General features: G+C 44.2%; 2 non-coding genes across 2 annotated transcripts; both read right to left on the bottom strand.

Annotated features, from left to right (window-relative positions):
* Positions 1-2,948: 2,948 nt before the first annotated feature.
* trnav-cac (transfer RNA valine (anticodon CAC)) lies at positions 2,949-3,021 on the bottom strand. Its single transcript has one exon. It is a non-coding gene; the product is annotated as a tRNA-Val (tRNA).
* A 1,783-nt stretch (positions 3,022-4,804) lies between these two features.
* Positions 4,805-4,898, bottom strand: trnai-uau (transfer RNA isoleucine (anticodon UAU)). The gene is made up of 2 exons: positions 4,861-4,898; positions 4,805-4,840 (listed from the first exon to the last, which is right to left on the bottom strand). It is a non-coding gene; the product is annotated as a tRNA-Ile (tRNA).
* Between the last annotated feature and the right edge of the window lie 311 nt (positions 4,899-5,209).

Below are 5,209 nucleotides of genomic sequence, written 5' to 3'. Positions count from 1 at the left end.
CCCGCTGATCACTCCTGTATGCGCTCTGACAAATGTATTATTTGGTGTGACGAGAGACTGTTCTGTGTGGTTTACGGTCAGTTTTACCTTCGACCGTTTCATCGCAATATGTTGTGAAAAACTGCGGGAACGATACTGCACTGAGAGAACAGCAACGGTCATCATGGTGACTGTGGTTTTAGTGAGCTGCGGGAGAAGTGTCCCGTTTTACTTTGCGCTTGAACCTTACGTCATCATTGACAACATCCCGTGGCGTTCCTCCTTCACACATGAATACACTGCTTCACCCGTGTGGAAAGGACTCGAATTACGAGAGAGCATTTTAACACCATTGCTACCAATCGGCTTAATTCTTATCTTCAATGGGTTAACAGTAAGACATATAATTGCGGCAAATAGAGCCCGCAGAGGGCTTCGGAAGAGCAGCGATAAACAGAAAGATACCGAGCTGGAAAACCGCAGAAAATCGATGATCTTATTGTTTGCAATTTCAACTAATTTCATATTGTTTTGGATGCCCTATATAGCTCATTCTATGAAATGGCAAGAGGAAAATTACTATTACCAGGACAGATATTTCAGTTCCCCGGTATATATACTGCAGCAAACTGGATTAATGTTTCAAATTCTTAGTGTGTGCACCAATACTTGTATCTACACACTGACACAAAGGAAATTCAGACAACAGCTGAAGGATGGAATGAAATATGTGTTTACGTTAAATGGCCTTCTGTGTAGGTAACGCCAACTCCAATTCCAATTCAGCGAAGTTTTTGAATAAAGCAGTTTAAAATTCAGTAGGTTTGGCAAGTACGTCATAAATTCAAACAATCATGTGCCTGGTCATCCTGAAATGAATAAATTCCAAACTATTACAGAGATCTGACAATAATCCGGGAAAATTTACCGCAGCATAAAAGCCAGGACCAACGGGCTCCAGGACAGTTTCATCCACCAGACCATTAGCCTGACTAACTCAAGCTGGTTTGAATGTTTTTCTATGTTCCATTGCCTGTTCCATTTATTATAAATTATTATAAATTACTAGGATGGCATATTGCACATTTAGACAGAAACGTAACCTAAAGATTTTTTTATTCCTCATGTATGTGAAGGATGTAAGAAATAAAGTCAATTCAATTACAAGGGGAGGAATGATTTCCGTACTTCTACAGGTTCAGGTGTTTCAAGATTCTCATAGTCGGGTAAAAGAGAGTAAAGGGAAAGCCTTTTAAACACAGGGAGAGCATCATAGTAGCACAGCGCGGAAAGCGGGGACAATGTGGTGGGATTGTATGCTAATAGACTGTGAGTGGAACTCAGAAGTAGGAAGGGTAGAAACACTCGTTTGAGAGTATTCTGTACAGAGCTCCCATCACCAAAACGAAAACAACACACAGAGACAGTGACAAATCGGGAGATAGATTTTGCACAGCTGCTTATATCAACACGGCTGTTGTCACGGGCACCTTAAACTTCACTGATATTCATCGGCAATTCCTCTGTTTAAAAGGTTTAGATGTGACAGAATTTCTCAGTTGTGTACAGGAAGGAGACCTGGCACAAGTAGCGGGCAGGTGGACTAGTGAACAGTCGATCCTGTGTTAGGGTCACCAGAAAGTGAAATGGATCAGGTAACTGATCTCTCCGCGTGTCAGCAGTTCAGATGGATAGAGCACAGCTATTCGAAATACCTTACACTGGGATAGCAGCAGACAATATGGAATGCACTTAATTGATACTATTGGGTAGGAACGTTGGAGCCGATTTTGGGAAGCGATTTGTACCTTCAAATGCACAAGAGAAATATGGAGATCGTTAACGCAGCATTGATTGGGATTCAGTATTAGCTTCTTTCATTGAGGCGGGGATCGGATGGCTCCGTAAAGTAACCCTGGTTGATAAGAGATACGGAACACGTCTTCAAGAAAAAGAAATAAATATACTTAAGGTTTTGGAAGAAAGGATCAGACAGTGCTATGGAAAGTCACAATGTAGCCAGGAGGGATTTAACAATGGACTTAGAAAAATCAAAAGGAGGTATGAGAAGGCATGAGAGAGCCGCATTAAGATAGGTGAAAAACAGGAGGATGACGAGAGAGAGTGGGAGAGATCAGAGATAAAAGAGGAAACTTGTTTGTAGTCCAAGGAGGCAGTGACACTTTGATACTTTGCTTCGGGATTCACCAGTCAGTGAGACCTTGATGAATGTGGATACAGCGAAAACATGCAGGTGAGCTGAGGCATGCAGACACTTAGAAGTACGACCTAGAAGCTGGGAATACATGAATATAAACCATTTCCCGGTGCTGGAAGCTATGTAATCCAGGTAATTATAGAAAGCGAGCGAAGATGTTGCAGCGCTTTTGGACATGACATTTGCATCATCACTGTCCACAGAAGTAGTACGGGAGGATGGGAGAATGGCAAATGTTACTTCTTTGTGCAGAAAATGTAATAGGGATAGTCTTGGATAGGACCCTGGTCAGACCCTACTTAGAGTACTGTGCTTAGTTCTGGTCACCTGACTACAGGAAGGATGTGGAGCGATTTAACATTTTAAAGTAGTTTTGAAATTTTGCAGGACACGGTATTTGCTCCTGATGTTTGTCTGGATGGGAACATTTGAGATGTCCGCTCCGGTGAAAACGCAACGCATCTTCCGCTCTGCGACAATAGCTTCGAACCGCTAATTCTCCCGTTGCTCCGTCTACGTCATCCACGAACCTACTTATGTTTAAATCCGTTTATGTTTTCCTGGAAATTATATATCATTTTTATTATTTTTTCTTTCTTTACTTTACCATTGTCAGGTTTGAAATACAATGTGCTACTGCTGGAAAAGCGGATGTTCATGTACTTACACCCTGGATGCCCACGACAGTAAACCTGAACACGAACTGAAAAGTTCCGTTTCAAGTTCATCCCAAACACTGGAGCCCAAACGATGTTTCTGCCCAGGATTGAACTGGGGACCTTTCGCGTGTGAAGCGAACGTGATAACCACTACACCACAGAATCTGTGCAAAGCGCTCAATACTCTGCGCTTTTGAGCCATGACCCGAGGCACCCCCTCCCCACCCTGCTCTGCAATACAGCAATAAGAACAAGTCATTGCCCACCGTTCCTCTTCGCTTTCAATGACAATTATTGCATTTATGTGACATATACAGTTACATGCATGAACAATTTCCTGTGGGGTGCTGGTCAGGGCGTGACATGTAACAGGTAACTGAACTATGTTGCTTATATACAGCAAGAATTCAAACAGCAAACACGAGGAAATCTGTAGATGTTGGGATTTCGAGCAACACACATAAAAGTTGCTGGTGAACGCAGCAGGCCAGGAAACATCTCTAGAAGAAGGTACAGTCGACATTTCGGGCCGAGACCCTTCGTCAGGGCTAACTGAAAGAAGAGCTAGTAAGAAATTTGAAAATGGGCGGGGGAGGGGGGGATCCAAAAAGATAGGAGAAGACAGGAGGAGGAGGGATGGAGCCAAGAGCTGGACAGGGGATTGGTAAAGGGATATGAGAGGGTCATGGGACAGGAGGTCCAGGGAGAAAGGAAAGTGGGAGGGTGAAGCCCATGGGCGAAGGGTATAGTGAGAGGGGCAGAGGGTGAAAAAGGAGAGGGAGAAAAAGAATACACACACACACATACGTGTGTGTGTGTGTGTGTATGTGTGTGTATTTTTCTCTCTCTCCTTTTTCTCCCTCGCTCTCCTCCTATCATTTTGGATCTCCCCCTTCCCCTACCACGAGGCTGCGCTCCAGCTCACGGACTGAATTCAACGGCGCCTTTAAGATTTCTCACCCTGTCTCTCTCGTCCGTTCTCATCACCTCAGATTACAAGTTAATTGGAAGTAACTGAACAACGTGCCGATACACTTATAGACAACAGGACGCGTTACAAGCCGGAGTTACTTGTGAGATGATACCAGTTGTAGAGTAATGAATCACGGCCAGTCGTCACACCGAATCCGCACTAACACCAGACACACTATCACACTGATGATCATGTTCCAATCTGACCCGTCGGATCGCAACCAGACAAAGACATGAAAGGCCAGTTATACGACAGATTGTGAAGGAATATTATATTGGGAACAACAACCTTCAGGCAAGTAGGTCACATCAAAGGTCGCAGTGGAGGGATCGCATTGCAGCTAGAGGGATCTGACCATTGGAAACGGAATCTCAGCATGTCAGTAGAATCGGGAGAGTTGTCCTCTCTTTCACAGAGGCTTGGTGAACACGGGACATGTGAGAATTATTTTATAATTCTGTCCTGAAATGCTGGGCTTCATGTTGGGAGAGAGGGATAGAGATATCAGCATCTCGATACCATTTCTGGCCATTGACGCCACGATTAATATCTCTTTTGTTCGCTTGGGCCTGAAACAACTCGCCGTTGTAAGTAAACATTGAGCTTAATCGACAACACAGCGAACCAAGGCGAGGTGCAATTACAGCGTTTCTGAGGCATGGCTTCAGGAAAGGTCGGGTTCGTTGTTTCACTGTTTGGTTAATTGAATTGAGAAGACAGGAATGTTTTGGGCTTGTGATGTCCTGATTCAACAAAGAAACCACCTGTTCAGGCACGTTCAGCAAAGGGAAGTGAGGCTACGCGTGTTGAGCGAGAGAAGCAAACAGGGAGAATGTTTGCAGCCCCGCGGGCACATGCCTTTTAGTGAATAAGGTCAAAGGTGCATCGCTTCGAAGTTAAATGCAAGTAATAAACAGGGTGCTCAGCTTGAAAAACGCGCAGTCACCTGGGCGTTGCAAGCATTAAAATCACAAGTGCTCTAGGTGAGGCTGGAACTCACAGCCTCGGCATTTCTCCGCCGTGTACTGCCATATAAGTACCGCGCGCTAACCGATTGCGCCACTGGAGCCCAGCGCTGCAAACACTTGGTTGTAAATATCTGAAAAGGAAAACTGGAAGAAATTCCAATATCATGGAGCAAACAGCACAGAAATATACGTGAAATATACGTGAAAAGGCCGTTCGGCCCACAGTGTATTGCCGTGACATCTAAACAGCAAATCAAAGATACTCAAACTCTAATCCCTCCTTCCTACCTTGTCCATATCCCTCGATCTTCCTGACATCCATGTGAATATCGAGTCATCAAAAGTGCGCATCAAATACCGCCTATAAATTTGCTGATGATGCAAACATTGTAGGTAGAATCTCAGATGGAGA

Source organism: Mobula birostris, chromosome 13 (assembly GCF_030028105.1).
Source record: "Mobula birostris isolate sMobBir1 chromosome 13, sMobBir1.hap1, whole genome shotgun sequence".
In the NCBI taxonomy this organism is placed as follows: domain Eukaryota; kingdom Metazoa; phylum Chordata; class Chondrichthyes; order Myliobatiformes; family Myliobatidae; genus Mobula; species Mobula birostris.
Note: the sequence above shows the minus strand (reverse complement) of the source record. Positions and strands in the feature narration are given on the sequence as shown.